This window comes from Triturus cristatus, chromosome 3_1 (genome assembly GCF_964204655.1).
Source record: "Triturus cristatus chromosome 3_1, aTriCri1.1, whole genome shotgun sequence".
NCBI lineage: Eukaryota > Metazoa > Chordata > Amphibia > Caudata > Salamandridae > Triturus > Triturus cristatus.
The window spans coordinates 820,430,797-820,440,175 of NC_140583.1; positions in this window are offsets into that span (position 1 = coordinate 820,430,797).

Here is a 9,379-nt window from a genome sequence, read left to right on the forward strand (position 1 = left end):
GGAAGTCACACCTCTGCAGTCACAGATCTACTCCCTTCTCTTTTCTCCGAGTCACTGGGATCTCTTCCTCATCGGCTACTCTCTCCTCTTTAGATTCTTAGGTTTTCTTCTCCTTCAAATTCATCATCTGTCTCCCCTGAAACAAGTAGTAGCTTTTCTGCTAACGGCCAGGTGCCGCCTACGGACTAGAAGCAAGTGCCCGTGTCTGCCTCAGACTTTCACTAATATAGATGTGCATTCTCTCATGGAAATTTCCAGCTCGAAACCTGCCGCCCACCAAATTCCTGTACCTCCCCGTGCCAAGGACACGTTCCCAGCCGGCCGGCCTGATGTAGTGTCTTCGGCATGAAGGAGAATACAATCCTTCGATAAGGGCCGGCCTGAACCGGTTCTCTCCAAGCGAATAACACCTCCTAACTAAAACACTGCCTATGACCTAGAAACTTCCCAAGCTGCCAGAGCAGGAGGAAAGATGGAGTCTCTCCCGTTTAAGGCCTACCAGGCCTGAATGCAGCACAGCTCCATTAGATACCCTCACTACAGAACAGATTACCCCTAATGCTAACGAATCTATCCCCTAGGATATGTATGCAAACCCTGATCTATGGGGAAGAACACAGGATCATGTTGAAGTGCCTAATAAATAGGCTCTATACACTACTCTAACCCTTAGACTTGAATGGAAAGAGACTGAAGTCACATCAATAGCAGTACAACACAATAAGGCCGGAAAGATCGAGCAGTACATTCCACCCTTGACTTCAGTCTATTATACAAAACACAGGATCATGTCGAAGTGCCTAATAACTAGGCTCTATACACTACTCTAACCCCTAGACTTGAATGGAAAGAGACTGAAGTCACATCAATAGCAGTACAACACAATAAGGCCGGAAAGATCGAGCAGTACATTCCACCCTTGACTTCAGTCTATTATACAAAACACAGGATCATGTCGAAGTGCCTAATAACTAGGCTCTATACACTACTCTAACCCCTAGACTTGAATGGAAAGAGACTGAAGTCACATCAATAGCAGTACAACACAATAAGGCCGGAAAGATCGAGCAGTACACAGACGTAACACAATGGGCAAGAGTTGAGGAAAGGGCACTGATATGGGAAGACGCTAGAGGGGTAAGACTTCGTCCGGATCTGTGGACGGAAGTGCTTACGATGTGGGAACACCCAGAACAGGGTAACTAAACCTAACCAGATATAGACATGGACTCACCCGATGAGGAGGACCTTGAGTTGCCAACAGACCACATATGTGAATCACAAAACAGCTAAAGGGAGGAAAGACCACGCATTAATAGAACCATTAAGAACACAAAAAAGAGGCTCCCTCCCCGACCCGCAGGCCCCCCTCACTCGCCACACTACTCTGTACATATACTACATTGAAGAACAAATGTACGGGGTTGCTAGATACCCCCATCCTCCCCCAAACAGACCTATTATTTTACTTTACTTACTACTTCGCCCCCTCCCCCTTTCTCCTTTTTCTTTATTGGTTACAAAGCTTAGAGGTGTGTGTTAATTAAAGTAGTATGATTATACAGCAAAACATAATACCAATGTATATCATAAATTTTAAAATTATCCCTGTGTTGGAAAGTGGCTTAATGGTAGGGGCAAATGTAGGTCTGCCACTGGCGATAAGGCCACTAACACATGATAGAACTCAGCATAGGTCTTAGAAAATTATTCCCATGCTCAACCCTTGGTAACGTGGCTGCGAGCAGGCAGGCTTAACTTCAAAGACGGGTATGTAAAGCATTTAAAAACACCAATTCAGTAAATAATTAAGACACAACACAAAATAAAAATCCAGCACCAATTTATAACAAGCATTGAAAATGCAATAGGCCTCGCCTTTTATTAAATTAAAGCCATTTGCTTTGCTATATAATACCATAAGCAAATGGCTTTAACTTAATAAAAGTCGAGGCCTATTGCATTTTCAATGCTTGTTCATTTTGGAGTGAAACTCTCAGTAGGCGGCTGCGGGAAGGGGGTGTATTTATCGCATGAAATGCACCCGATTTCGGGGCAAAATCTATCAGTAAATGGCGCAAATCGTCTGTTTTCATGTGAAACACACATGGACTTTGAACAGGAGCCCCGGCGTAGGGCCTCAAAGGGTCTAATATCAGTGGAAATTCACCTCGATTTCAGAGTGAACCCCAATCGCACGACTCCTGTAAAAAAAAAAAAAAACCCTCACCCACCTCCCCATGCGGGCAAGGGCTGCAGCGAGTCTGTTGTCACGTGAAATGCACCTTCATTTCGGGATACCCTCCCCCACCCCACAGTTAAAGGGCAGCATTGAAGGGGGCCCCCTTTCTACCGCGAGAGAGTCGGGAGAATGGGCAGTAATTCTTCACACCACCCCAGAACTCGTTGGCGAGTGAGAGCTCCGGCGGAGCCCTCGGGAGAGCGGCGTCGCCCAGTCTGGGCCGGGGGTGACTCGTCGCTGGCTGCCCCCACCGAGGCTCCCATGCCAGCCGAGCCGGCAAAGGGGAACAAATCGCGAACAAAAGCAGCGCTGCCTTCAATGTGGCTGCGTCGTTAGGGCAACCCCCAACTATTCGTGCCACAATGAGCCGTACTTCAAAGAGTCCCCATCCAGCGGTGACTCTCCCTTCTGCCGACGCCCCCACCCCCTTTCCCTGCCCTTCATTTGGGGGGAAATTCATCTGCGATGTGTTTTTTTTCGCCCTGTTAATTTTTAAACAATCGGGCCGCACTTGTACCCAAGTAAACAACTCCTTCAGACGAGTGGCGCTTCGGTTTCAAGTGTGGTAAAAGGCATCGGGTGGCAATATGTGCGAATTTCATGCGTGCAAATAAATGAAATTCTTTAAGCCAAAATTCACCGCCATCGCTGGCCCAGGCCCCGAGATCGCCGCTCCTAAGCTCACCGCCGCAGGCCGAGTCCCCGTGACATCATCTCTCTGCCGCGCTGGGATTGGCCCAGTGGGAGAGAGTGTTTCCCTGAGCTTGGACGCTCCACGCGAGAGCCGAGCTGAGATTGGTCCCAGCCCTCCACGATTCCTGCCGCGTCATCCCAGTGCCGCGCTGGGATTGGTCCCCGGCCCAGAGGGCTCGCCCACGCTCGAAGAGAGAAGTGAGGCTCGGCCTGGGACAGGGGAGCGTCTGGGAGAGGAGAATTGCCCGGCTAGTTGGATTCACCGCGCATGTGAAGGCAAGGTAAGGCTCGCATCCGCGCTTGTGAGCCCGCGAACTGAAGGAAATCTTCACTCCATTCAGCAACAAACAGAGGAGCAAACACTGCTTCACTCTTTTAGAGCAGTCCCAGTTGGACTAGCTCGCGAGCCGTCCCAGTTGGACTGACTCGCATGACTGGTTTCTTATCTTTATGGGGCCATGTGTTTGGCCCCATAAAGATTAGAAAACCTTTTACGCCAGCAGTAAGTCGGGGCAGCCAGTCCAACTGGGACGGCTCTAAAAGAGAAAAGTGTACGTCACTAGACGCTCTTTTCCAATGGCTGGCCACCGTTTAGCATAAACGGTGATGCCAGCCAATGGAAAAGCGGGGCGGGGCTTAAAGCCCACTAGAGAAATCTCCTAAAGTCATTAAATCTCGCCAGCGAGACTGCGCATGTCTGCGCAGTCTTACGCCAGGCGAGACCTAAAAATAGGTAATATTTTTATCTTTTAAATTACACCAAAACGAAAAAAACTCCACTGTAGGGGACCAGAGATATGAATGTTTAAAGATTAGTCACTTTCTAGTGCTTAGAAACCAACAGTGCCCCTTTTAGTCATTTTGTTTTCTCTGACAGGGACACCCCTTTAGAAATTGTTCTGGAGAATTTCTCACCACTCTGGTGCAGCCTTCTCCAGCAGGCGGGGTCCAGTTAGAACTCCTTCCCGAAGTTCTTCTTGCGGGTCCTAAAGTATCCAACACACAATCCAAGATTCTGGAATCTCCAAGAGGGTCCTTGAAAGTGTAAGACTTCAATTCCGCAATCCACTTGAACAAAACCCTTACAAATCCACTGGTACTTCAGGCTGGGAATTCTTTGTAGGTATTTCCAGGTGAGATCTGTTAACCTGTAGCTTGCAGGGAGTCCACTCTTTTGTTCTTTTACAGCAAGGTAGTTCACAGGGCTGTAGTTTCAGATGGTGCAGTCTTCAGAGGGCAGGCCTTAGAAATTGCACTTCAAAATTCTCAGCATGGCAACGTCTTGCTTTCTTAAGTCTCGAGCAGCAGATCTGAGAGGCTCTGCCCCTCTCAGATACTTATTCCAAGTTCTCTGGGTCAAGCAGGAGGTCACTGCTGACCAATGGGAGCAGGGCAACTCCCCCAGAATATTACCACACCTTGTAGAGTGTGGCATTATTTTGTCCCAGAGTGCACCAAATCCTCCAAATTCATAATGGCTGATTTTCCAGCAGGGAGGTAAGAGCTGGCTAAACGCACCCCTTGGATGGCTAATTCTCATAAACTCTCCCCCTTGCATCTGTTCATTCCTTCCATAGGCCTAACTCTGACTGAGGTGAAAAGTTTAGAGTTGTAAATGACACTAAGGCCTCCTCTTCTCTTTGAAGACCATGGTTTGACTCCTCTCCCCTGCTCTGGCATTCCTGTGTAGCAGCACACTTCCCTCCCAGCAGAACTGGTTAACCCCAGGGGTTCTTTATCACCTCTTCAAGGCAGCTTGGCTAATCCACTTAAGTCTGACCAATCAGGACAGACCACTGAAAGGCTGAATCTGGACTTACAAACAAAGTCTTATAACTTCTTGTATGTACACTTAAGGAGAAACTCAACCATATCATATTCTTGAATTTATTAATACCATTCGGGGAAGTCTTTGAATGGCACTTCTAGCCCTCGCCTATCAAGAGTTATTAGATAATAACTTCCTGCTATGTCAATCTATGTGCTTTGGTTAAAACGTATTCAATACCGGGCCAGTGGATTCAATTGATAGGCTTGTGTGATTTATTTCAAATTTTTTCGAATAACTCCATACAATTCAATAACATTCAAATCATGTCAAACATTAAGGAAAACACCAAATAATGAAATTTTTTGAAAACGGAGACAATATGTAAATTGCACAAACTAATAACACACATGAACAAATATTTACAAATGTGTATAATACACCAGTATGTTGTACACAATTAGAGAAACAAAAAAGGAAAATGGAATTATTCGAAAAAAATGTGAAATAAATCACACAAGCCTATGAACTGAAACCACTGGCCCAGTATTGAATAAGTTTTAACCAAAGCAACTGGATATTCTTGTTTGTATAATCATTAGTGGTCCCATCTTGTTAGCTTAGGACCCAAGCCTTTTTCAGGTTTAATGTTAACCTGTGTGGCAGGGGATTTGCAATGGGAAAAATGACTTGGGCCATTTTTCCAGCACCAGGACTTACAAAAACATATTTTATAAGTACTTTGCTTATATCTACAGGACCCCCACCCCATGGGACAACTAGGAGAGACTTTAGGGGTTTTGAATCTGTAGAAATATTGCCTATCCTCCCTCCCCAGTGCTCCTAGCATCAAAGTCAAATTTGGGCAGCAATTTATCACAATGTGGGGAGTGAAATGTGAAATACCTGACCCCCATCCCTGGACACCTAAGGGAGGCCCTGGAGGTTCCTAATATGCCAAAACATTGTAGGTTATCCATTTTTAAGTGCCCCAAACACAAAAGTGGAGTTTGGGCTCAATTTACTTTTTAAAAGCAGTCCTGCCACACAGAGACGCATTTAAAAATACCTCAGGCTTCAGCAGTACACACATGCAAGTGCAGAAAGGTCTGCTGGCCTCTAAACTGCCATACTCTATTTATACTAGGGACTAATAGGTTGTTTCAAGCCCCCTGTCCTAATATGTACTAGGGCCTTATGGGGTAGGTCATGCCAATCACAGGGGTACCCCATAGTGTACCCCAGAGTATGTAGGTTTTTTCACTGCAATCTAAATGTGTGTTTTTCAGCATAGCACTGGCCCTGGGCCCGGTTAGGCAGAGCCCAGGGTCAGTCAGTTACCACCAGTACCATTCAGCAAACATTTGGGGGGTGCCGAGGGCACAGGATGACTTTGCAACACCCTCACTCCACTGAAATATGCCATACTGTATTTTAATGTCATATAGAGGCACCAACTGATTGCAACAGCTTTAATGCATAAGACAAAATGTGCCCAAGAAAGAAAATGCAAGCTAGTAATATAGAAGCCATGAAACATAAGAGGACAAATGAAAAAGACTATAATCTATAATGTGAAGATAAAGTATATACTAAATGCATGTTTTTGTATATATTACTGCTTGTAAATAAAACTTAAATGCCAATATGAAGAGCTTCAATCAATGCTACAGTGAGACTCATCACTGTTTCTAAAAGAAATTCCCACATCTACCTAAAATCCTTGAATTGGCTACTTCTGGAAGCCAGAATTCATTTGAAAATAGCGTGTATGACGCATAAAGCCATGCATCACAAAGCACCCAGCTATCTAGCACAGAAACTGACGATCTCTGGTGGGATCAGATCTTCAAGAAGTGCGTAAAACCTATTACTGAAACCGCAAAGTTTCAACAAGAAGAAAACATATAACCAAACCTTCTCAGGGATGGCGCCCAGAATCTGGAATGCTTTACTCCCAGAAACCAGACTTACCCCCTCCACTGCTTTTAAAAAAAAGGAAGTAAAATCGATTCTCATGGCCAAATTCACCTGAGTAAGGTCCAAAGAAATATCGAGCCCAAATGTACCCTCGCCACTACCCTTACTATGACAAGGGAACAGCTAGACAATCTAGACATTCTATCTTCCTTTTTACCTGACGTAACTGGATAGTTTTTGTGCTGTACCTTACCACTTTGCTTTTACAAGATGTTTTGTATACGTGCTTCAACTTGCCTTTAATTAATATATAAGAACTTTATTTACTGTAAAGCGCTCTGATATCCGCAAGAGTCTTGTTCGCGCTCTATAAAACTTTCAAAATAAATAAGTACACAAATGCGTCATCTGCATAGGGGTACACCACATGCATAGTGGTCCCTATTTGTCCCTCATAACTGGAGCACCTCCCACAGTCAGCAGGCTAATGGTTCCATCACTAAGGCAAACCGTAACGGTGACAGGAGAAAGCCCTGTCGCTTCCCCCACTCCATTTCAAACCATTCCAATACCTACTGCCCCATATGGACTTTAGCTTGCAGCTGCCCACATGTATTCCCAACTAACTGAGTCAAACTGATTTGCCTTCATGCATTCCCAACTAACTGAGTTAAATGCTCATTCAATTTAGAGAAGGCCTAGCACGTACTCCTCAGATGTTCCCACCAAGTGCAGTACGTGTCACTTTACATATATTATGTAAAGTCCTCCTTTGCAGAATAAAATCGCATTGGTCCTCATGCATTAAGACTAGGGGTGGGCAGAAAACTACGCTCCGTCAGCGTAGCAGATAAAGCCAGCCACTCCTGCACACCGGCCCGGTCCCTGCTTCTGATAGCAGCCAGGCCGGAGAGAGCCTCCCTGGGCCCCGGTGGACCCCTGTCTCCAGCACCTAGACCCTCGGCTGTCTTGCAGGACGGGGGTGGCTCACGCACCCCGGGGCCCGCCGGACGGTGCAAGAGCCCCGGGCCCGGTCCCAGCTTCAGAACCCTAGCCAGGCCGGGGAGAAACTCCCTGGGCCCCGGTGGACACCCTTCCCCAGCGCATGGACCCTCGGCTGGCTTGCAGGACGGGGGGCTCCCGCTCCCTGGGACACTGGGACGGAGCACAAGCCCCGGACCCGGGCCCAGCTTCCGAACCCCAGCCAGGCCAGGGAGAGCCTCCCCGGGCCCTGGTGGACACCCTGTCCCCAGCGCCCGGACCCTCGGCTGGCTGGCGGGACAGGGGGCTCCCGCACCCCGGGAACGGAGCTCCAGCACCGGGCCCGGGACCAGCTTCCGGACCCCCAGCCAGGCCGGGGAGAGCCTCCCCGGGCCCCGGTGCACACCCGTCCCCAGCGCCCGGACCCTCGGCTGGCTTGCGGGACAGGGGGCTCCCGTACCCCAGGATGGAGCTCCAGCACCGGGCCCAGCTTCCGGACCCCCAGCCAGGCCGGGGAGAGCCTCCCCGGGCCCCGGTGGACACCCGGTCCCAGCGCCCAGACCCTCGGCTGGCTTGCGGGACAGGGGGCTCCCGCACCCCGGGAACGGAGCTCCAGCACCGGGCCCAGCTCCCGGACCTCCAGCCAGGCCCAGGGAGAGACTCCCAGGGACCCGGTGGACACCCTGTCCCCAGCGCCCTGACCCTCGGCTGGCTTGCGGGACAGGGGGCTCCCGCACCCCGGGAACGGAGCCGCACCCTGGGACGGAGCTCCAGCACCGGGCCCAGCTTCCGAACCCCCAGCCAGGCCGGGGAGAGCCTCCCCGGGCCCCGGTGGACCCTCTCTTCCCTAGCGCCCGTACCCTCAGCTGGTTCGCAGGACGGGGGGGCTCCCGGGCTCTGGGACGGAGCCGCACCCTGGGACGGAGCTCCAACCCCGGGCCCAGCTTCCGGACCTCCAGCCAGGCCAGGGACAGCCTCCCCGGGCCCCCGGTGGACCCCCTGTCCCCAGCGACCGGACCCTCGGCTGGCTTGCGGGACAGGGGGCTCCCGCACCCCGGGAACGGAGCTCCAGCACCGGGCCCAGCTCCCGGACCTCCAGCCAGGCCCGGGGAAAGACTCCCAGGGACCCGGTGGACACCCTGTCCCCAGCGCCCGGACCCTCGGCTGGCTTGCGGGACAGGGGGCTCCCGCACCCCGGGAACGGAGCTCCAGCACCGGGCCCAGCTCCCGGACCTCCAGCCAGGCCCAGGGAGAGACTCCCAGGGACCCGGTGGACACCCTGTCCCCAGCGCCCTGACCCTCGGCTGGCTTGCGGGACAGGGGGCTCCCGCACCCCGGGAACGGAGCCGCACCCTGGGACGGAGCTCCAGCACCGGGCCCAGCTTCCGAACCCCCAGCCAGGCCGGGGAGAGCCTCCCCGGGCCCCGGTGGACCCTCTCTTCCCTAGCGCCCGTACCCTCAGCTGGTTCGCAGGACGGGGGGGCTCCCGGGCTCTGGGACGGAGCCGCACCCTGGGACGGAGCTCCAACCCCGGGCCCAGCTTCCGGACCTCCAGCCAGGCCAGGGACAGCCTCCCCGGGCCCCCGGTGGACCCCCTGTCCCCAGCGACCGGACCCTCGGCTGGCTTGCGGGACAGGGGGCTCCCGCACCCCGGGAACGGAGCTCCAGCACCGGGCCCAGCTCCCGGACCTCCAGCCAGGCCCGGGGAAAGACTCCCAGGGACCCGGTGGACACCCTGTCCCCAGCGCCCGGACCCTCGGCTGGCTTGCGGGACA